Here is a 24,988-nt window from a genome sequence, read left to right as displayed (position 1 = left end):
CACACACACACACACACACACACACACACACACACACACACACACACAGTGGTGCCTCGCTTAACGGGTGCTCCGTTTAGCAACGGAACCGCATAGCGACAAAGATTTTGCGATCGCAAAAGTGACTGCATTGTGATGTTTTAAATGGGGTTTTTTCGCTTTCCGATGATCGGGGTCCCTGTTTCGCTTACCAATCATCGCAAAGCGACGATTTTAAAACAGCTGATTGGCGGTTCCAAAATGGCCGCCCGCTGTGTTTAGGGACAGATTCCTTGCTTAAGAGGCAGCGAAAATGGCCACCGTATGGAGGATCTTCACTTTAAGGTCAGTTTTTTGCCCACAGGAACACATTAAACAGGTTTTAATGCGTTTCTATGGGCTTTCTAAAATCGCATAGTGACGAAATCGCTTAGCAGCGATTTTTGCTGCACAGATTAACGTCGCCATGCAAGGCACCACTGTATGTGTGTGTGTGTCTGTGTCTCTGTGTGTATACACACATACACACACACATATATACACATATACACACACACACACACACAGGGGGGAGGGGGAGAGAGAGAGAGAGAGAGAGAGAGAGAGAGAGAGAGAGAGAGAGAGAGAGAGCACATGGCTGTGGGTAAAAGGAGAGTCAGTGATGTCAGAGGAGAATTAAATGGAGACAGTCCTGAGAGTGACAAATATATTAACAGTGTTGTTGCTGATAACATCCTGTGAGGAAAATGCCATTGTTTGAAATGGGTTGTAGTTGACTGATGACATGTTTGAACAGATGCGGTGGCAAGTGGTGTTCTGTTATTTTCACTTCTAGGTGTTTCCAGTCTCTCTTCCCTACATGATTTCAAATGGACTTGAAAGCTAAGCAGACAAACAAGGGGAAGAACTTTCTGCCCACTGGCACACAAAGGCCTAATCCTGCTTTCCCAGTCTCCTTTCACAGGCACACATTCTTCACTTCTGCTGTAACACAGCAACCTTGAGTGCATTTATTTTTGTCTTTTACCCAATGAGTTTAGTAAACTCCAGTCCTCCCTCAGCTCTTATTCATCACTGTCTTCCTTATACTGTGCCTGCCTATATTTGCATACTATTTTCGTCCTTTTTCTACACTGCAGTTCTTCATCAAGGACTTCTACTACATTAATTGTCCCACAACAACCAGTTCTTTGTGTTTATGTGTGGGGGCACCTTCTCAGCTTAGAAACCATTCTGGATATGCCAGTTAAAGTAATGCTTCACCATTTCTTACTATTCTCCTGCACTCTCCCCTTTGTAGCTCTCTTCCCTGCTCCTACACATGGCTTGTCACCATCTAATTTCTCTCATAGCTTGGCTCCACAGCACTCAAGAGATGTGCATCTGTCTTCCAGATACTAACAGGATTGTACTCCCTGCCTTGGAAAATCCTGAAATTCATTATGGCGTAAGTCCATCCGGTCACTAGCCATTCACAAATCTTACACACTTAACTCTTTTTTTGTGGGGGTGGGAACCTCTCTATGGATGGACGATGATGATGCGTGTGTATTATATGGGTTGCTCCTGGCAGGGATTTTGTCTTATTTTGTAAACCACCCAGAGCAGTGGATGTCAACTAATGGGCTGGTCTAGAAACCACATAACACAGAAGAGATTCTGCTTTCTTCCCACACCAATCATCACTTTCTAAGCAGCTCTCACATAGTGGCCTGAGGTATGTGTTATCCACCCTTTCAGCATCCAGAGGCACCTGAAAAAAAGGGCTCCTTAGATGAAATGAAGGAAGAGCTGTTCATAGGGTAATAGCTCAATGAGGGGAGAACAAAGGGAGAATTCTATGGCTCAGGGCCATGGAGGTAGACTTGCCTCTATGAACTGGGAGGCCAGATGGCTGTCGGTGCATTTTTATTATATGTGCTTAATCTGGAGATTGGGAAAGTTACTTTTTGGGATCATAGCTCCCAGAATCCCCCAGGTAATATGGATCTTGCAGTCCAGAAAAAAGTAACTTTCTCTAGTTTTGGCATAATCATGGCCAGCACTTACTAGAATGACAGAAAAGTTAAACAAGCAAACACAGTGGCAGGTCATTTTAAACCAAACCAATGAAAGAGGTCTTCACAACATTGCCGTCTATGGCCAAATAATGGCAGGAATAACCACGCACATCTGTTGAAGCAAAACCAGCAAAAAAATCGGGTTGCACCTTGAAACTCATCACATTTGTTGTGGTATAATCAGTCAAGGATCAGAGCCCACCGCCTACACTCACACCTAGCTGACAAGTATGCACACAAGTAAAGGGGATGTATATTCTTACAAAGTGAGGCCAAAAGGCCCAGTGGAACGAAAGATCTATGTGGCACATTACTATGTAATGTAAAAGTGGACAAGAAAAAGGTCCATCCAAAAGTGCGTGGGGGGGATTTAGCAAGAGTGGGTAGCCTCTACACTCCTCGATTGTTGCTGAATTAGCAAAGCCAGATAAAGAGCACATAGCTTTCTGTGGAGAAAACAGGCACTCTGAATAGTTTAATTCTATATATGTCTTCTGAGAAGTAAGGCCCAACAAATCTACTGGAACACCCAGTGAAAGATAAAGAGTTATAATACAGCCTTCATCTCTGTTGTGCTCAACTCTGAAAGCGTCAACTTTGCAAATGGATTTCAAAGTACTGTAGTTGGTTCATGCTGAGGCCTTCCCCTGAAACTTTCCTTGCTGCTGAAATAGGGTTACTTTCAAGTCTGCTACAGTTCACCCACGACAAGCAGACTAAACTAGCTAAACTAAACTATATATATATATAAGAAAAAAGAACAACACTGCTGGCGTGTGTATTACCATCTCCCCATGAAATACACCTCAGTCAATTCAGTTGGTGTACAGCAGGGATGGGCAACTTTTAGCCCTCCACCAGCCCCTTTCAGAACACTCTGTGGCAAGGGCTCATGGAACTAGAAGGCCAAAACATCTGGAGGATCAAAGTTTTCCCCACCCCTGGTAGGTCATTACAGCCAGTTTGCCATTGGGCTGCCAGTGCACGGCTTTGTGACACCAAGTCTGCAAGGCCAACCTCACCTTTGTGATTTCCCCCCCCAAAAAAACAGCACCTCAGCAACAGAAGTACCCCATGATTACTGGATATGCATATTTGTGCAAATTTTAGATGCCAGAAATATTCAGGTGAATGGCATCTCCTCGGTGCATCCTGCTTTGATAACCATCTATACAGATCAGTGTATACAGAGCAATACAAACAAAATCATTTTAAAAGACAGGTCTCTGCTACAAAGGGCTTAAAATTCAGATTTGTAGAGAGATGCAGGGGCTTCTAAGCGGTTCAGCTTTCCTAGCATGAGCAAAGAGGAGGAAAGTTCCTCCTCCTCTCCCCTGAGAATGAAAGCCAGGAAGTTAATGTCATACATGAGGCAACTTTTGAGTGAGCGATGCAAGGCCCCCCTCCAGATGAACTTGCATTCCCACTAGGTTTTAAAGGCTTGGCTAATACACAAACTATTTGAGGAGGCTGTGTGTGTCTCTCTCTGCCTACAAGCCCCATTCAGAAAGTGACCGCAAAGAGCACCCATTGGAAATGAACAACCATACTCCATCATACTGCTTCAGTAAGTACAGTTTTAGAAGCTGTGGGGTCTCTTCCTTCTTGCTCCTTCAGTACACAATGGTGGAAGGCCTTAATTCAATTTCAAATCTACTTTTTTTGGCTTCTCATATAGCCTTGCAAGATAGGTTTTCCCTCCCCCCCCCAAAAAAATCTGCACTTGCAAGAGGACTGGCTGAAGTTTATCCCTATCACCCCTTCTTCATACAAACCATGTGTCATCAAGGTCTTTAGAAAGAAACAGGTTGAAAAGCAGGCTTTGAGGTTAAACAGAAACAAAACTGTGGGATGATTGCTATGCAGTCTGCCCCTTCTTTCCAGTTGGCACACTCTAGGCTTCGTCATAAAGGCCTGCATGCACACTAGAACTGTCTGCAAACTTTACCCAAGGGAAAAATGAGTGTTACAAACAACAGACTAGTTTGTAAAGATTCATCTGGGAACAGATCAAATGGCACAGGTGTTACTGAGCAATCAGTGGATAACTTCTGATTTTACTCCATCAACTAAAGAGTCTTTTTAGACATACCCTTATGATTAAGGGATGCCTCACACACTCCTCAATCTCACAGGATCTTGGGAAAATGAACAAACAAACAAACAGTACTTTGCTTCATAGGAGTTTCAGATTTCCCTACTCCGAAAGGTCCATCACTATAAATATTTCACTTGGAAATCTGTCTGCCAACTTCTTTTCCCCAACCCACATAAAAATGAAGAAAGCCTCGTCTCTTTCCGAAGTCCCCCCAAAAAGCGGCAAAACCTCAGAAGTCGTGTCGAATGTAGCAACGCCCTGAGAAGGACAAAAAGAAAAAAGTTCCTGCAGGACCTGTGAGCAGAGCTGAAATGCCAAGACATGTATTAGGAGCCCAAGACCTACCTCCTCCTACTTCCAGGGCTTATGTGCTGCAAAGACAGGAAAATGCAGGCACTCACACACTCTGCTTTCTCAAGCCAGATGGCTAGATAATAAGTAGTGTAGAAGGGGAGGGAAGGATGGTGGGTTATTGCCGCAGAGGTAGTGGAAAGGGGGGGGGGGAGAGAATTACAGTAAAGTTTTTGTCCCTTCTCTTCAGAGTGCAACGTCCGCTGGGGGTGGGTGGGAGTCGGCTGGGGGTGGGGTGGGGTGGGAGGCAGAGAAGCAGGGAAAGGACTCATCCGAGGCAGAAATTAGCACACTCGACTCCATTGGCCAAATATTTACAAAGAGATAGCTGTGAGGCACAAAAGCCCTTTTCTTTCCCGCAGCACAGCAATCTGGTCAAGACATGGAAACTGAATCGCGCTCTCTCTCCTCCCCCCCCCCCCCCAGTCCCTCTTGTTATACGGCCTCAGCCACGAGGCTCATAATTGCGATCCTCTTGTCCAGGCTGAAGGGACTAAAACCCTACACTCTTGTTTCCGGGTGGGATATTGCGGGGGGGGGGGGAGGGCGGAGAGAGAGAGAGACAAACAAACACCACCCCACGTACCCACCCCGCAGCGAAACCACCCTCAACCTGAATGGAAAAGACGCTGGAAACCTCCTTTCCTTACAAAAGCAACTGCCTGATCCTAAAGCACAGCCCACGCGAAACGCAGCATCCCCGCCGCCGCCCCCCCTCCCTCCACGCCGTCCCCACTTTCTTCCTGCATGAACTCCTATATGAGCAAAGCCACCTGAGGCGGGAAGAAAGGGGAAGAAGAATAAAACACCGCCTCTCCCCCCCCCCCTTTTCTGCCATGCCGCCGCCGGGGCGCCCGGCAAAGTTGGAATTCTAGCTGGGAGAACAAAGGCAGTTCCGAGGAGACTCACCCAAGCAGCTGAAAACTCTCCTTATTCTCTCCTGGCTGCTGTGTTAGCCGAGAGGACCCGCCCCCTCCGGGGTCACATGGCCCAGCAGGCTCGTCAAGGATCAAAGGCGCATTGTCATTCGGTGAATAATGAGCATCCCACCAGGCAGGCGAGGTAGGCTTTAGGAGCAGGAGGTGGGCTGCGGAGTTGGGGGGGGGGGGGGAAATATACAGTAATCGCTGCCCGGGGTGCAGAAGGAGCCGAGCTGAGCCAGCAGAGAAGGGGGTAAGGTTCAGATGGGCTCTTTCAAAAGAAAAAAAGAAAGTGAGAGAACCTGCCTTAATTTATTCTGAAAGCAGCAGAGTATCCCCAGCACGGTGGATTAAAAAAATCAATGATTTTTTTTTTAAAAAAATCAATTTGATTTAAATCACGATTTAAATTTTAAAAAAACCCACAATTTTTAAAATTTAAATTGTTAAAATATATGATGCTTTTTATTTTAGTCATGATTTGATAGAGATCAAATCCACCCTGATCCCCTAGGAATGGGGAAAGCAGAGGTTTTCACATGGCCGGCTCGGAAACCAATATCCTGACTTCAGACATGTTTACTAAAAGCTAAATCTCGTGTATTTCAACAATATTTCTTGTAAGTAAGTATTATATTTAGCTTTGCAGCCCAGGTCTGGAATTCTACACACATTCAAGGAGGAAAACTCCTTGAGACCAGTAGGATTTTTGTTGAAGTAAATGCCGAAAGAGAACCAGGCGGCGAGTGCCCTTTCACATCAAGGAAAACCTAAACTGGCCAAGTCATCATGGTAATTATGCAGAAGAAACTTTTTCCAAGAATGATTGTTATTCTGGGACTTGGGGCAAAATTCCACTGAAAACAGTAGGACACATTCCTGAATCAAAGCAGCAGAAGATCAGGAGGCTTCACTTTGCGAAGCATGGATTCAAGACTTAGGTCACTATTGCTGCTCCCAAGACTTTGAAGCTCCCTCCCTCAGGAGGCTAAACTGGCCCCATCTTTACTGTCCTTTTGTAAGCAGATTAACAACCTTCCCTGAATGAAAGGCTGCAGAGTACCCAACTCTGGATTTAAAACTGGATTCTTGTACATTATTGCACTGAATATGTTGTAGCGTTGCTTATATATATATTTGTATTGTATTCACTGATCCTTTCAGTGTTGTATACTCACTGTAACTAAATTAAATACTGTCTTTTAATTGTTGTAAACCCATCTTGGGTCCTTTTTAAGGAGAAAGTTGGGTTAAAATATTTTGAATGAATGAGGAATAAATGAATGAATACTGTACATAGGTCCAAATGTCAGCATGCTTCTTCCCACACATGGAAGTGACAAAGAAAAAGGGGCATGAAAGGGAGTAGCTAGAAATCTTAGGCATGGACGTGGAAGACACAGATTAAATTGACAGACTAGGACTCAAGAGGCCTGAGTTCGAATCCCCACTTAGCCATGGAAGCTCACTGACGGAATGGAACTGGCAAGTCCTTACCTTGAAAGCCCTATTAAATCGTTCCAAGTCAGTTTTGACTTGATGATATAACAAGAAAAAACTTGACTTTGCACAATTGTTGCTCTAGGCTTCTCAGGTCACTATTGTACACATAAGCTCCTCTTTTTGACACCCCCCACCCACACATAAGCTATTTCCATATGAAGAAGTGGAACCCATTCTCACTCGCCCATGGTTTGTGGAGGGGGGGTTGGGGAATAATTTTTGAATTATAGCTACTGGCCATGTTGGCTGGAGGATTCTGGAAGTTTGATCCAAGTAGGTAATTTTTCCAAGCTCTGAACCCAACTGCTCAACTCATAAATCTGTATCTGAGACAGAAAAACTCAGATGGCGTTTACACGGATAAGGTGCATTTAATTTGCATAGGATTATGCTGCAAAGAATCCTGGTACTTTAGAAATGTGAAATAGGAGAGCACTGGACTTCCTTGGAAAGCAGGAGTGGGGAAAGAGCACAAGCCCCATCACTAGAGGAAAAGGTTATGCACATCCTAACACTGTGCTCTGTCTGGAAATGAGGGGACAGAGGCTTCCCTGAGAGTAAGACTCATTGGCTGAAATCCACTAGTAAATTGCAATTAGGAGTAGGCCCACTTGAATCAATGGAACTTAAATAAGCATTGACTTGCCAAATTGCTACTGAGCCAAAGGGCCTGCTCTCCTTGTGGCTTACTACTGAATTTCAGTCATTGAGGCTTGCCAGCCATTTCCAGCCATTGAGTGGATATGCAAGGGAGCTACGTATATCCAATGTCACGTGAGTGAACTCCACACATGCAATGGAGCTTCCCCACATGACCCTTCTCATCTGTTTTGGAGGCTCACCTGACTGTCTGGAGAGATCTGAAGCTTATGTTTTACCACAAGAATGGACATCACTGGCTAGAATGCTAGGAGGGAGCTGCAGATGGCTTCTGTGGAGGGGTACATGGACACAGGCACTTCCTACTTCAGTTGGAACACAAATCTGGGCTTCCAGAATACAATCCTAAACAGCTCAATCCTATGCAAAGCTGGGTGAGTCTAAACTGACTGAGCCCAAATTTGCATTAGATTACATTGTATAAGATCAAGCATGGTCAGGCTCAATTTGCATGTGTTAATTTGGAATAAATATGAGTATGGAAGCTTTGATGAGTTATCAGTCAATAAAGACTGTAGCTCTGGAAATACAAATCCGTCTTGCAAAAATTGTCTGCCTTTTCAACCATCTTCCCTGTGTAAAGACCCCCCCCCTGTGTTTGGGGCAGGGCAGGGAGAAAGAGAACAAGTTTGCATGTAAGTAAGACTAGAGTGAAATTTGAAAAATAATCATTTGTTCTTTACATATAGCACATAATGCTACTTGTACTGGCTTTTGGGTATTGTATCCAATGTGTATGTATTGGGAAAATACAAGAAAATGGTAGGTTAGCACTGAAGACAAAAAATGTGTGTGTGTGTGTGTGTGTGTGTGTGTGTGTGTGTGTGTGTGTGTGTGAGAGAGAGAGAGAGAGAGAGAGAGAGAGAGAGAATACCCAGACTGTTCAATGGTCCTGAAAGTCATACTCCAACATATGATTTCAATTTGGTTTTCTTCCCACCATTCACTAACAAAGAGAACTTCAAAGGTTGCTGTCATACAGGCTACATAAATTACAGAGGGAAAATTTGGGTAATATTGTTATCAAGGTATTACCAAGCTACTAGTTAGATCTCTATTCCTGGAAAGTAACAAAGGCAACGAACAGTAAATTGGGTCAAATTCTGCTGGCTAGAACTTGTGAATTTTAAGAATGATAACTTCTCACACTAACACATGTTAAACACATTTGTATCTAGGATTTTCCCCTCCACAAGCAGCTCCAGGATTCCTGTATTTTCAGGAGCTTTGTGGAATCAGAAATTCAACAGATTAAGTTTTTTCATTACTGTATATCTATGCAGTGAAGGCTCCACCTGTTGAAGGCTAATGGGTCAGGGAGAGAATTGCTAATCACTTATATTGCTTCTGTCTTCTCCCAAAAGGAAAGCAGTGTTCAACCCAACAGAAGTAAATAAAAGAGGCAGTAAGGGGGGCATTATCCAAAATAATTAAGGAGGAGGTACAGAACACCTAGAATTCATTTTTAAATAATTTAAAGTCTATAAGGCCAGATGAAAGTATCCAAAGGTCATAAAGGAATTTGCAGGTGCAATTTGTCTACAATCTTTGAAGAATTCTTGGAGAACACGTGAATACTTCAAGACCAAAGGCAAGTAAATTTTGTCCTGTCTTTGAAAAGTGGAAACAAGCCAATCAGCTTTAGCTTTACCTTGATAGGAGGGAAGGTTGTAGAACAGATGATTAAACTAATGTTCTCTTAGCACTTAGAAAAGAACGCTTTGATTGCTAAGAGCCAACATGATTTTTTTTTTTAAAAGGCAAGACAGATTAACCTCTCTCTCTCTCTCTCCAGTTACAGGTACATGGTTGGTAGATCAGCAGAATGTTGTGTATGTAACATATGTTTGCTTCAACAATGCTGACAAGGTTCCCCCATGATATTCCTGCAGTTCAGACCTGGGCAAAGTGCCGCCTGAGGGCCACATACGGTCCATGAGCCACTCCTGTCCGGCCCGTGGACAGTTTTGAACATCAAAACCATTTATAGCTTTTTGTCTAAAGTTGATCAGATGATCATCTTAACAAACCGCAAAAAGCCTCTTTAGTATTTGTGAAGATTAACAAGTTTAAAATAAAAACAATCATAATATTACAGTTTCATTTTATTTTTAAGTAAAGTTGGTTTGGCCCCTGAACACAGTTCAGATTTTTCATGTGTCCCCCCCAATAGAAATTAATTGCCCATTCCTGCTGTAGTTAAAATGATGAAAGTTAAGTTAGACAATGCTATTGATAGGGCAGTTTGTAGCTAGTTGACAGACCATACAAAAATGCTGAACAATGATTCCTTGGCATTCTGGAAAGAAAGGACAAACGGGGTGCCACAGATTTCTGTCCTGGCCCAGTAGAGTTTAACATATTTATATATGACTGTCATGAAAGAGGACAATGAAAGTTAGCAGTACTTCAGCTCTCGTTTTCCTGTAGTGTCAGGGAGTTGGGCTCACTTGGGTCTCTTCCTTCTCCACAGTTCTATACTCTTATCCTGCATAACAAACAAACCTACCATTTTAAAACCCAGGGAACAGCTAGACTAGTTTCATTGTAGTAATTCAGCAGGGGGATCACATGAAATTTGAGTTTTCAGAAGAGGAGAAATGGGAGGGCTAACTGATAAATAAGTCAAAGGCCATTAGGCCAAACTATGGATGTCATTATTCTGTTTAAACAGGAAATTAACTGCATTTTGGCCTATCTGTGGTATGTCAGTGGCTGAGCTTTTCCAGAGAAGACAGTTAACTTTCTGGATACATTTAGAGATAGTGGCAAAGATAGCAGGCAGAGTCAAGGAGCGAAGAAAAACACTGGAAAACAATCCTTGTTCAATCTTACAAATCCAATACAGGAAGGGCCATAGTTCAGTGCTGGGGCATTTTGCTCTGCAAGCACAAGGTCTCAGGTTCAGCCACTCGCATATTCTCTAACTAAGAAGATCTCCAAGAGCATGGACTGATAGAGACTCCCCTCTAGCCAAGATCCTGGAGAGCTGGTGCCAGTCAAAGCAAACAATATTAGGATATTGTGAACAAAATTTGACACTGCATAAAGCAGCTTTATATATTCCTTTCCCCTCAAAGAGATACTGGCAGTGGCAATGTGTGAAGTGACCATGTTATTATTAATTATTACTCATATTCCTAAATAAATGACAACCCTACCTTCTCATTGCTATGTATAACTTACATAAAACCTAGGCTGACAAAATTAAGAACCATCTTCAAATTACAGCTGGGGGAGGCATCTCACATGTATAATCTGCTATCTCTTCAGCTGATTACTCTATATTTGAAGACCAGCAATCGCATGTGTTGAAATTCAGAAGGTGTGAAGACAGTTGGGGGGACATTCCACCTGTTAACGCTACTTTTGCAATCACCTATGTACATATGCAACTGATCTTACGGATATGACTAAATAAATATTCATGTATGTGTTACTCATGTTATCACATGAATACGAGTGTTCTTTCCCCCTAAACTGCCTTTTTTGTTCCAGAGATTCTGTGGAGAGATTTTGCTATGGCAGGACCATAAGGGGCAGAACTGGAAAGAGAAATGTGAACAGAGTCAGGAGGTGGGAATTCTGGTAGGGAAAGAAAGATTGGATCTATCCAATCTGAGACCAGTTTCCCCCCTGTCAAAAACAAATGAAAATCTACTAAAGCAAAGCAAAGTGTGCTGCTTATCTACTGCCCCATAGTGCTTATAGCATTATTTGGACAGTAAAATGTAATTATTCAGGTTACACATTGCCTCACCCCAAAAAGCTGGGTACTCAATTTACCGACCTCGGAAGGATGGAAGGCTGAGTCAACCTTGAGCTGGCTACCTGGTATTGAACCTGGGTTGTGAGCAAAGTTTTGTCTGCAATACAGCAGTTTAACCACTGCACCATGAGGCTCTGGATATCACTCCCGTTTCCCTCCAGCAACACTGATGTAGCCATGGAACAGGATTTACTAAGTAAAGTGAATGGTAGAAATGGCTTCTAGACTCCTGAAGGACTCATTCAACCACAATAATAATGGTTGTTGTTATTATTATTATCAGCCTTCCCCAACCCAGCATTCTCCAGATATTAAAAACTGCAATTCATGCTATGATGGGAAAGGCTATCAAAATTAATCCTATATTTTACTGTGGACTCTCAAACTTCTTTAAGGGCCATTTTCTCCTGGGGAAAGCTTTAAAAACTGTGCTTTTTCCTTATTTTTAAAAAAGAGAAGAGAAGGAGAGGGAAAGAATTTCTGCATGGTTGTATTTAACATGGGAGGAAAATCCACAAAGGAGAAGTACTTGCCAGAACCAACATGCGGTTATGGAACAACCTGGAGTTGACTTTTCAGATTCACATTATTAAAATGTATTGCCCTTGGTCAGTGTTTACACTAACTCTACTTTCCTTGCAAGGAAGCTACAGTGGTGCCTCACTAGACGATGATAATACGTTCCACTGAAATCGCTGTTTAGTGAAATCATCATCTAGCAAAAAGCATTTCCCCATTGGAATGCATTGAAAGCTGTTTAATGCATTTCAGTGGGGAAGAATCATTGTTGTCTCGCGAAGATCGACATACGAAAGCAACTTTATGAACAGCTGATCAGCTGTTTAAATAGCTGTCTTGCGAAGCTTAGGTCCCGAAAACACCTGTTTTGCAAGCACAGAGGGAGCTGTCAAAATCGTTGTCTAGCGAAAATCGGTTTGCGAAGCAGGGACCAAACATTGTCCAGTGAAATTCCCCCATGGGAATCACTGTTTTGCGAATCGCTAAAACAATCGCAAAAAGTCCATGTCTAGCGAAAAAACTGTTATGCGGGGTAACTGTCTAGCGTGGCACCACTGTACTAGGCTCAGCATTTTCTGCTAACTCCAGAGTGAGGTATTCTTAACAAGAGATGGGAAATGTTACTTTTACTGGAGGAGGACGACAGCTCCCATATTCCCAATGCCAACAGCTATCCTAGCTGTAGAATTCTGAAAGCTGAGATTAAAAAAAATAATAATTTCTCAAGCTCATCTAAAAGTAAATCTATTATTCTTAAAGGTGCCATAAGACTCCTCTTCCCTAATCCTTTTTTGTTATGCTGAGACGGATTAACATTATGACCTCTTTGAAAACTGCCTTTGAAAACATGAAACTGCAGAGATGGGACCAACTCTGTTGGCTCTTCCAACTTGATCCTCAGCTATGAGGAAGAGGGTGACCATTCAATGAGGCAGAGTCCAAGAAGGACCAGTCTTGTTGGCATCAACGAAGTATGCAGTGGGTGCTGGAAAGCCAGAGCAAACAGGTCACAGCACCACTCAGCCAGCCTATTCCTATTCTCTCATCCTTATGTCCAGTAATGATTCCAGGGCCTTCTCTATGCAAAGCAATGCCTCTGTCAATGAAATGTAGATAATGGACTTTTGGTCCATGTATGCCCCAGGCAGTTGGCAGGTGACATCCACTATACAGTGTACAAAGCATCCCTCCATAAGGCCTCAAGATAATACTGCAGACGTTATGTCTTTTCATAGAATGCTAAGGATTTAATTCACAACCATAATGAATACATAAAGGAAAAAAATGCTTTGGGTGGAGCAATCCTGATTTTGCAGAGAGGGAAGAGGGAAGAGTTGGACAATCAACTACTTCCAAACCTATGCTGGATCATGTTTATAAAACTTATGGATTCAGTTTTGGAGCTCCTGGAGAGCATATAATATTCATATGAGGCAGCATCTAGATCTGCTGGGCAATAAGATGTGGAATAAAAAGAGTGAAGTGGCCCATAATAGCAGATTGTCACTATATATGTACCTTATGAAAATGATTTCCATGCTGATGATGTTGCAGCTTTAACAGCTCAACCAGACAGTATTAAAAAGGTGCCCTGTGGCTCAGGTTCCCCTGTGACTCAGACACAGGCAGTGCCAGATAATCAAGAGTGCAATGCTTTTTGTTTTACGTAAACACGTTTGCTTTTCTTGGCACAAACTCAACTCCCGACTGAGATTGTTTGGCACCTTTTGAGTTTTACTTTGATTTTAAGAAGCTGATTTTTTGCTCTGAACAACTATCTAAGTTACAATAACACCTACCTATAAAGACTTCCTACCTGTTTTTATAACACCCCCTCCCCCCCCCCAAAAGGCTCCTGGGTCTTCTTTACATGGCCCATTTGTGGCTTCCTTTTCCTCCTCCCCACGCCATCCCCCACTACACCTGCCTGATGTTGGAAAGAGCTGCAACCGTCCCCTGATATAGACCAGACTGAAAACCAACAACTATCTCTTCAGTGCTGCTCACTGCTGGATGTGGTAGAAGAACAGAACAGTGGATCAAATGCGAAATATACATTTCTATAGAAATTGTATGACCCTGTAAATGACGTTAAATAATCTGGGGTTTTTTTTTTGAGGGGGGTTGTTTTGTTTTCTTTGCTCAGTATAAAAGAGTGGGGATGATGGGTAATGAACCAAGAAAATGTAATCAAAATGAAATCAAGTTCAGAACTGTTTAGGGGGAGCAATTCTGAACTGACCAATTCAACAGGGATTTCCCAAACGGGATCCTTCTGTTGCAAGTCTGCTTTGCTATGCTTGTTCATACAGAGGTTGTGGAAAGATTAAATACACTGATGAATTAGGACAGTCTCTCACCTCCAGAGGGCAGCTCAGCCCTTCCTTTTCCCAACAAAACACAAGTGTGTGAGCCACAGAGCACAGTTTGGTATTGCAGGTACACCTAGTAAACATTCAGAGAAAGTCCACTGAAGTCTATGGAGTTCTGCCAGCTTGCCACCTAGAGGGTTATATTTACAAATAGGGTTGCACTCCACACTCAAAAGGGAAAATCCAGAAATCCAGTGAATTTCCTGTACCCTGAGATCATTTTGCCTTTGGAAAGAGACACTGGCTTAAATTCCCTGTCATCATCACAGTTTGGAGAACTCCTTTCGCTTTGAAGTGCCATCTGAAAAGCTATCATTGGGGTTTTAAGTTAAGGAGAAAAACCAGGCAGCAGAAGATTAAACCATGTTAGATTTGTACAAAGCAGTTGAAGAAGACACAGAGAAAAGTCACTACACCTCCATGTTGTGGCAACTTTGCTCTTCTTCTATATCTTTTGTACCATAGTGGAAATTGCCTTTGGACTCTTAGCTCCTTTACATACAATGCTGGCAGAAATTACAGGATCCCAAAAACAAACGTGCATTTTAACATCACTCATATCAATTAAAGTAGAAAAGGAGCAAGAAGATTGCTTTCATAGGATCTGACTCTATACACTGGAAAGACTTCAGGACTTTATAATTGTTTAATGAAGTTACAGTTTTTTAATTAGTTAAAGCTTAGGAACTTTTTTTATCTTTCTAATTTAACAACCCATGCTCCAAAAAAATGTATCATCTCACTGCCTAAATGCAATTCACAGGCTTCCAACAGGCACATTTAAACTTCAACTGGCTTAATACTGTTAAGTTAAAAGAGGTTCAATCAGCTTAAGTGCACTTAGGTATGCTTTAGTTGTTGTTTTTGTCAGTTTATCTCCATTTTTTCTGATGACAGCTTTTCTGATGACTTCCAGGAAATAGACAATGTGCGCAAGACAGCTGTCATTGACATGGAACTGAGTAGACTGCAGATGGACATTGTTGCCCTGCAAGAGACAAGATAACCAGACTCAGAATCTGTCAAAGAAAAAAACTTCTCATTCTTCTGGCAGGGAAACCATTGAATGAGATCAGGGAATATAGTGTTGGCTTTGCAGTCAGAAATACTCTGCTGAGATCCTTCATTCCACCTACTGTGGGGAGTGAGAGAATCCTGTCTCTGCAGCTCCACTAATCAGCAGGACTGGTCACCCCCATTAGTGCATATCCACCAACACTATCATCCACAACAGAAGTCAAAGACAAATTCTACAACAATGTGGCAGCTACTATCAAAAAGGTCCCTGAGAGACAGCCACTGTTCATTCTTGGAGACTTTAACACTAGAGTTGGTGCTGATCACAATTCTTGGCCCACTTGTCTAGGCCGTTTTGGCACTGGGAAGATGAACGAAAATAGCCAACGCTTGCTGCAGTTTTGCTGTTATTATGGTCTTTGTGTCAGAAACACGTTCTTTAATATGAATATTCAACACAGAGTTTCCTGGAGACATCCAAGATCCAAGCATTGGCATCAGCTCGATTTAATCCTCACTAGACGTTCTAGCCTTCCTAGCATTACGATCACATGCAGTTTCCAGAGTGCTAGTTGTGATACTGATCACTCCCTGGTTTGTAGTAGAAGAAAACTGTGAACAAAGAGATTGTATCACACAAAAAAGGAAGGAAGACCACGTATTGACATCAGCAAGAATCACGATCAAATAAAATTGGAGGAATTTGCCCAAGCCCTTGAGGAAACCCTTCCAGGCCCGGCTGATGCAAATGCATCTGAATGATGGGAACATTTCAAGAACACTGTTTTTAATACACAATGGCAAGAAGACCAAAAAGACGGCAAACTGGTTCCAAGCCCATTCAGAGGAGTTAATGCCAGCCATTGAGGATAGAGCTCTAGCAGCATACAAAGCCTGCCCTAGTGAGTACAACTTGCAGGATCTTCGAACTGCTCACAGCAAAATCCAACAGGCTGCCAGGAGATGTTCCAACAATTATTGGCTTTAGCTCTGCTCTCAGATACAGATAGCAGTGGACACAGGTAACATCAAGGGAATGTATGGTGGTATCAATCAGGCTTTAGGTCCAATGCAGAAGAAATCTGCTCCCTTGAAGTCTGCTACAGGCGTGATCATCCAGAACCGAGCACAGCAGATGGAATGCTGGGTGCAGCACTACTCTGAGCTATATTATATTCCAGAGAGAATGCAGTAACCGAAGAGGCATTAAATAACATCGAGTGCCTGCCTATCTTGGAAGAGATGGACAGCGAACCAACTTTAGCAGAAATAAAAGTGGCCTTGGATACCCTCACCTCTGGCAAGGCACCTGGAAAGGATAACATCCCTGTTGAAGTGTTGTAAAGAGATCATCACCACCGAGCTGTATGAAGTCTTTTGTCTTTGCTGGAGGGAAGGTGGAGTACCACAGGACATGAAGGATGCAAACATTGTCACATTGTATAAGAACAAAGGAGACAAGGGCGACTGCATTAACTACCACGGCATCTCTCTTCTCAGCGTTATAGGGAAGCTGCTTGCCCATGTTGTGCTGAAGAGACTCCAGGTGCTTGCAGACAGAGTCTATCCAGAATCACAATGTGGATATTGAGCAAATAGATCCACCACTGACATGGTATTTTGCTTCAGACAGTTGCAAGAGAAATGTAGGGAATGACGACAGCCACTGTTAGTGGCTTTCATAGATCTTACAAAGGCCTTTGATTTGATTAGCAGGGATGGCCTTTTAAAAATACTTCCCAAGATTGGATGTCCACCTTGACTCCTTAACATCATCAGGTCCTTTCATGAGGAACTGAAGGGCACTGTAGTTTTTGATGGCTCAACATCAGATCCCTTTTACATCCAAAGCGGAGCAAAACAGGGCTGTATCCTCGCACCAACCCTGTTTGGGATCTTTTTTGCTGTCATGCTGAACTTTGGAACTGCAACAGAAGGTGTCTATCTCCGGACTAGATCAGACGGAAAGCTCTTTAATCTCTCTAGATTGAGAACAAAGACTAAAGTCCAACTGAAATGCATGCGGGACTTCCTCTTTGCAGACGATGCAGCCATTGTTGCTCATTTTGCTGAAGACCTCCAACAACTCATGAATCGTTTTAGTAAGGCCTGCCAAGACTTTGGACTAACAATCAGCCTGAAGAAAACACAAGTCATGGGCCAGGGCATGGACTCACCTCCCTCTATTATCATCTCTATGCAAGAATTGGAGGTTGTTCATGACTTTGTGTACCTTGGCTCAACAATCTCTGACACTCTCTCCCTAGATGTTGAGCTGGACTAACGCATTGGCAAAGCAGCTACCATGTTCTCTAGACTTACAAAGAGAGTATGGCTCAATAAGAAGCTGACAGCATATACCAAGATCCAGGTCCATAAAGCCTGTGTCCTGAGCACACTCCTGTACTGCAGTAAGTCCTGGACCCTTTGTGCATGGCAGGAGAGGAAACTGAACATGTTCCATATGCGTTGTCTCCGACACATTTTTGGTATCACCTGGCATGACAAAGTTCCAAATAGAGTAGTCCTAGAATGAGAGGGAATTTTTAGCATGTGTACATTACTGAAACAGCAACGTCTACATTGGCTTGGGCTCGTTGTGAGAATGGCTGATGGTCGGATTCCAAAAGATCTCCTGTATGGAGAATTAGTGCAAGGAAATCACCCCAGAGGGAGACCACAGCTGCGATACAAGGATATCCGCTAGCAGGGACCTCAAACGATGGGAAACCTTGAATATGAGTGTTCAGCCTGGAGGCATCACTGCCTGCCCCAATTTGAAGAGACCTTTGTCCAGCAGGCCAAGGCAAAAAGGCAGTCCCGAATGCAGCAAAAGCAGAGAGCTGGACAGGGGACAGATTGTATCTGTCTTCAGTGTGAAAGGGATTGTTCCTCTCGAATTGGCCTTTTCAGCCACACTAGATGCTGTTCCAAGTCCTCCATACATAGCACATTATCATAGTCACTCGAGACTAAAGGATGCTTAATCTAATCTCCATTTTTATCCCAGGCTCATTATTTCTGAAGCCAAAACCATTGCATTACCATTGTTAGAAAAAAGCCTTAACACATGAGTTGGAACAAAGTTTGGCCATGCTGAAGAATTGACCAGTGGGCCCAATATTCTCTAAGCCATGGTTTTTTGGTTTTGTCTGCTGGACTCTTTAGATGTTTTGTTAGTCCAGCTGAAACTAGCATAAACTAAGTTGTCTTAAATGTGAATGTTTCCATTTAACCAGTTTCAGAACAGAACTGCAAGGTTATGAGGATTGTGCTTAAAAAAAATTAAAGTTAAAATCATACAGCTTTCCTAACATATATCTAACAAATCCTACCTGATACAGAAAATAGCTTTCTGGTCCATTCACAAAAGCAAAGTTTTGGGTTGTGCTACGCACCATTAAATGGATCAGTACAAGACTGCAAATAAGATGAGCTTCTGCATTCAAAAGAACTCTTCATCAGGCAGAGATGGTATAACACCTGGGAGTTCAAGCAAAGAATTGGACCAGATGCAATCCTGACTGCCAGGAAGACAAAATGAAGTTTTAAATTCTACGCAAGTCAGAGATCACAAATGTATCGATTTACACACTCTCCACCTGAAGATCTGGCAATTCCTATCCCACTAAGAACTTAAGGACTAGAATAAGGTAAGAGAGCTCCAGCAAGAACAACAAGAAAGAAAGCTTTCTTTCTTTGTTTCAGCCACTGACTTTCCAGCTGGTTTAATGTAAGCTGCTATTTTTTCAGCTTTTGCCTTCCAGCTGCAATATGGAGGTGATTATGTTGGAGTGCACTGTTTCTTAAAATGCACTGTATAAAAGTGTTGAGTATTAAATTCATTTAATGACTGAAAACGTTTTAGTCTCAGGTAGCAAGACGTTTGGCTTTGAGATATGATCTCAGCTGTGGAGAGGAAGGAAAGGAGGAGTGGGGCTTCTGCCCACAGACTTGTTGAGGTCAGAATGCTCTCTGCTTTGAGCTCTACAGTTGTACAGGAAGGATGCAGTTTCTCTTTCTGGCACATCTCAGTAATAGCCAAGGGCAACATCTCATTTCTAAAGCAGGGCTGTAAAGTAAGGCCTAAAGTTGGCAACAATGCAGCCAGATGGCTTTCATTTTCATAGCATCATAGAATAATGGAGTTGGAAGGGACCTATAAGGCCATGGAGTCCAACCCCCTGCTCAAGGCAGGAATCCAGATCCAACAAGTAGTTGTTCAATTTTCTATTGAATGCTTCCAGCATTAGACTGTTCACCACCTCCTGAGGTAACTGTTTCATAGACATACTGCTTTTACAGTTAGGATGTGTTTCCTGCCATTGAGCTGAAATGTGGCTTTCTGTTGCTTGAGCCCATGTGTCCTGAGCAGAGATGCGGACAACTCACCAAGTTGGCGAGTCATCCCGCTTTGTGAGTCATCAAAAGTTGATGACTCACAAAGCACAAAGTTGTCCCCATGAAGCAACGAATAATGAATATATTCATTGACTCATGGCGGGTTATTAAAAAAAAAAAACCGCCCCTACCAACCCCCTGCTGCCACCGCCACCTCCCTCGCTGCCACCGCCCCACCGCTGCGCTGCTGCCGCCGCCGCCGCACCAGCCCACCCTCACCGACACCCCCTTACTGTAATTGTCACTGCCACTGCCAAGGTCTCTATCAGGTCTCCGCAACCACAGCATGTAAAACGGGAAACTGGCTGCCCTTTGCAAAGATGGCGGCTGCGGCCATCTTTGCAAAGGGGAAGCACATTTCCTGTTTTACACACCATGGCTGTGGATGCCTGATGGAGACCTTGGCAGTGGCAGCAACAATTACAGTAAGGGGGTGTCAGCGGAGGTGGGGGAGCTAACGTAGGGAGAGGAAGGGGTAGGCTGTGGTGGTGGGTGGCTGCCTATCAGTGTGCTGATTAGCTGATTGGTGGCCGGTAGGCAGAATGGGTGTTTTTTTTTTAATTACGAACGGACTAATAAAACGGGGAAGTATTCATCCTTTCATATTCGTGGGGGTCTCTGGAACCCACAAATACAAAGGGACAAATCTTTAACAGATCAGCGATTTTCCACAAATATTGCGATTCATTTTTTAATTCATCTCCATGTCTAGTCCTGAGCTCTGGGATGACTGACAACAGTTCTTGCCCCTCCTCTATATGACAATCTTTCAGGTATTTGAAAAGTGCTATCATATCTCCCCTCAGTGCTTCTTGAGCCTAAACATGCTCAGTTTTTTCAGTTTTTTCTTAAAGACTTTCCTTATTCTTCCTTCTGGCAAATGTTTTTTGTGTTTTTTTACAGCACTCAGACTTATCCCAGAGCACCTCAACATCATGGAGCCTAGTGGATAAAAGGTTCAAATTCCTCATATTTCCAGCTTTAAAGCATATGCAGTGCAGTTCTTCAATATTCCTTCTTGTGGAAATCTTGACAAGGGAACAGCTTAACTTTGCAATGAAATCATGCCAGCAATGAAGTACTGGCTTGCACAACATCATCTGACACCTCTGAATTTCAAAAGAAAGACATAAAAATAATGAACTATGAGCCTAGATTTTTGTTTGCTTACATATATCTCTACAGCAACCTTTCTCTTAGCATTTTTGAGTACCCTCATTTTTGTCCAACCCAAAGTGAGAGGTGTCAGGTCAACACAATGGATTTTCTCTCTTCCTGCCCTGGATCTTACCTCTAATCACACATACACACATCTGATGCAACTTGTTACTCCTGCCACAGTTCCCTGGTCAATTTCCTCTCTTTACAGCCACTCAGTCTTGCTTGTTCTGGGATGGAAGTGCCCAGGGGGAGTCAGATGTGGGGGAAACTGTAAAAGTTTGGCTAGAACTGTATTAGTCTCCCACAATGGCAGACTCCTAGGCTTGGAGGAGCTCTGGAGACTCCCCCCCCCTCACACGCACGCGCGCACACACGCGCGCGCGCACACACACACGCGCGCACACACACGCACACGCACACGCACACGCACACGCACGCACGCACACACACGCTCCCAAGGCTAATCATTGAGAACTAACCTTGCAAGGTAGCTGTCACCACTCTTCCACACAAATGCTGCAATAAATCCCAGCAGGCTGGGATTTGTACCATTAACACTCTCAGACAAAATCCAGACAGGTGCTTGAAAGGATTTTTGTAGTTTATTAAAAAGAAAAGAAAGGGAAAAAAACAAATGAAAAGGGTAAAAGTTTCAAATGATTACATGAATCAGTTTTTTGAAGTACTGGACCAAAGTGGAGACAGACTTTCAAACATTCAGGAAGAAAACACACCAGAAAATAATAAAAACGAATGTGCCCTATCTAATACTCATAGCTTAGCAAAGAGATGGCACAGTTCCGGGGCATACACAGAGTATATCCTCAGGCACAGCTTCATAGGACAGCAAGAGGACTTAGGTTCTAGTTCCAAAAGTCAGTCTGAGTACCTGAGTAGCAGGGGAGCAAAGCACTGTTCTCATACACATGGTAGGCAAATAGTCTTCTTAATCCCTTTTATACAAGAGAGCCTTGTAAATGGTCTATTTCCACACTTGCTACCACTCACATTCTGTCAGGACAAAATGTATCTTCCTGAGCTGCTGCCATTCACACCGTCAAATCTGCATAACTCTCTGGCAAGGGCCTGACTACAAGGTTTACAAGGAAAGCATTAGGGTCCCTGCAGGGGCTGCTTTGATACACCCCCTGATAAAGATAAACACAGAAGCAGCTGCTCCTTGCTCAGTCTTTTCTTTGAAGTGTTCAACAGTGGGACATGAAGTGAAGGTGTGAACTGTCTGTTTACATGATGACCACTGCCAGTTCCCCTCAAATGTTTTTGGACTGCAACCCTCATCAGCTGGTCAGGGATTAGAAGAACTGCATGGCTCCTCTGGATGTTGTCACATTGCAACTAAAGGCCTTCTGCTTGCTCTTCTCTCGTTAGTTTTTGGCCATCTTAGACAATGGCAGCAAAAGATTTTCTGCTTTGCTTTCTCACTAATGCAGTAGGCTTCACCTTCAACACTACCACCATCACCATCAAATCCCTCAATGCTTTGAAATGTAGATAAGAAACAGTTCAGAGTTGGCAGATTCATAGCCTGGATCACTGTAGGTAACTGCAGACACAAGAAATACTTCACAGACTCATAGTTTGGAAGACACAGTCCCTAACTGTTCCATGCTCAAAGCATTCCTAAGAGATTAATGCCAGCTATTATCTGGATTAGTGAAACTGAATGAAGAGTTGAGATATGTCATGCCAGACGTGCATGCAGGAGAAGAAATAAATAAAACAGATGCAGCCAAGTGGCAAAAGCCAATGAACAAGCCACACAGCATGTGACAAATTAGTGGGTGGTAGAAACTGGAAAACATCCAGTCTAATCATAATGGAGTCAAATACATAAATCTTATTCTGAATCATTTTAGCAGACATCTACTATTCCAGACCCTGATATTGGGAAAGTGTGAGGGCAAGAGGAGAAGGGGACGACAGAGAACAAGATGGTTGGACAGTGTCATCGAAGCGACCAACATGGATTTGACCCAACTCCGGAAGGCAGTGGAAGACAGGAGGGCCTGGCGTGCTGTGATCCATGGGGTCATGAAGAGTCGGACACGACTTAACAACTAAACAACAACAAGAACACTATTCCATCCTCACATGTGCCCATCTTTAATGATCAAGAGACCTCCCTTGAGGAAACAAACCAACCAACCACAAGGTTTTGCCCTTGGGAACTTGACTTAAAATTCCATGCAAAGCAAGAACTCATGTGGTGGTCTATAGAGGTAGGCAAGCAGCTTTTTTTCACTGACTGCAACGGAATGCTCAAATTCATCTGAGGAAGATTCCAGGTAGGCAAAAGAATGCTCAACAAGCCCAGCTCCAATCACCGTCATGCCCTGGCTTTGGCATATGGCCAGCAGCTGCAGCACCATGGAAAGCTCCAAGTAAGCAATTTGCTTCAAAGAAAAGTCTCGGGTCCCAATGTCTCCAAACTTTAGGACTTAAATTTTATGGGACTACAAACTTCCTAAAGCCCTAGATAGCACAGTCAATGATCAGGGCTTTTGAGAACTGTAACCAAAAAAGCATCCGGAGCTTCAAGTTACTTGTCCTTCTATGTTTTCAAAGCCAGATCAACCCTTCCAAGGAATGGCCCTTTGAGAAAGCCTTAAAGTGACAGGCCTCTAGTTTGGAACCTAACTTTCCTCCTCCTAAACATTTATCCTTGGGCATGCGGCCTGAGCTTATGGGCCAAAATCATCACTGGCAATGTGCCAGTACCTCATGGGAAGGAGAACGATGCTTTAAAGTCTGTGGTCCATTGGTCCCTAACTCAAGGACCAATATCCAATGAATCAAACTTTGGTTCAGGCCTCATGACTGTTAGTTTCCAGCACCTTTAGCTCAGGTGTCAAGACATATGATGAGTCTAATTGATCACTCTCTGTGTGTGTCTAGATGCAAGCTACTGTGAAAGACAGGTCTTGGGCAGGGCTATTCCAAGAGGAGGATGCCAGTGTCATTTCATTTGTGGGGAGAACTTGATCTGGGATACTTGGATAGTTAAGCACTCTGGCCTGAATTCATGAACACCATTACTCTGAGTCCCTATAGGCAATCTGTCACACTTGACCATGTTACTTTCTGAATATGAAATAGAATAGTGACCATGCACATCAGAAGGTAGCGATGAAAATGAATGAGGTTAGGCTTCCAATGTGCTTCTGGCTCAGTCCGCCTGTAGAATGGAACTAGACTTTCAGCAAACCAAATGTTTCAAGTTTAACGTAAGTGCCGAGAACTTGGTGTAAGATATAAATGAGAAGAATTTCTAGGAAAAGAAATAGTAATTGGTAGTTTTTTGAGAGCCACCATGTGAGGAACCCCTTGTACTTAACATGTTCCACCCACTCTTTCCCTTTGGAATGGATGCAGAGAAGAATATTCTGGGCCTCAGATGTGGGTGCTGAAACTCCTCTGAAGAACTGAGTTGTTTTTTTTTGGTAACACCTGCCAGAATTCTGGCTGGGGAAAATTCTGGTGATTTGTGGGCGGGGGGGGGGATCTGAAAATCCCATGGTTACCTATATGTTATCATTAACCCACTATGCACTAGGAGCCGTGATTCACTGTCTAGAGCAGTGGTTCTTAACGTGGGCAATAATGCCCCCCAGGGGGCGATTTCATTTTTCAAGGGGGCGGTAGAACGAAAAGGGGCAGTGTGGGGGCGAAAGAACAGAAGGGGGCGGTAGGGGGCGCTGGAGCAAGCCAAACCTGTGAAGGCGACTGCAGCCGCAGTGCTGGCAGTAGATCTGGTGCTGCTGCTGCCGCCAGATGATCCAGCTCTTTCTACCTGCCACGTCCCGCCTTTTTTCTTTAGGGGAGCACTGAGTGTGGATCGGGTGGAAGGAAAGGGTCTCTTGGGTCCTCATCCTCACCCCGTGAAGCGCTGCCTCGCACCCGGGTGGGGAGGGAGACAAGGTAGGTAGGTAGGTAGGTAGGTAGGTAGGTAGGTAGGTAGGTAGGTAGGTAGGTAGGTAGGTAGGTAGGTAGGTAGGTAGGTAGGTAGGTAGGTAGGTAAGATATCATCACCTAAGGGAGGGGGGCGATGATAACTTCCTCAATGGCTCAAGGGGGCGTTTCTTTCAAAAAGGTTAAGAACCACTGGTCTAGAGTAATTATTTTACTACACACATTACAAACTGCTGGAGTCCTCTCAG

General features: G+C 43.5%; 1 protein-coding gene across 11 annotated transcripts in view; it reads right to left on the bottom strand.

The window, feature by feature from the left end:
• The window catches only part of SEPTIN9 (septin 9), a 268,264-nt gene that overhangs the window by 52,819 nt on the left and 190,457 nt on the right, over nt 1-24,988 (bottom strand). Inside the window, exon 1 of one of the 11 annotated variants that reach the window (XM_020785976.3) lies at nt 5,398-5,590. The exons of 7 other annotated variants lie outside the window; for them this stretch is intronic. The gene's annotated coding sequence lies outside the window, so the exon portion shown is untranslated. Of the gene's footprint in view, nt 1-4,482; nt 4,695-5,397; nt 5,591-24,988 lie in introns of those variants that run through there. 3 more of the 11 variants (XM_020785977.3, XM_078385989.1, XM_078385990.1) reach the window with 3 other exon arrangements.

The sequence above is a fragment of the Pogona vitticeps genome, chromosome 2 (assembly GCF_051106095.1).
Source record: "Pogona vitticeps strain Pit_001003342236 chromosome 2, PviZW2.1, whole genome shotgun sequence".
NCBI classification, from domain to species: Eukaryota; Metazoa; Chordata; class Lepidosauria; order Squamata; family Agamidae; genus Pogona; species Pogona vitticeps.
Note: the sequence above shows the minus strand (reverse complement) of the source record. Positions and strands in the feature narration are given on the sequence as shown.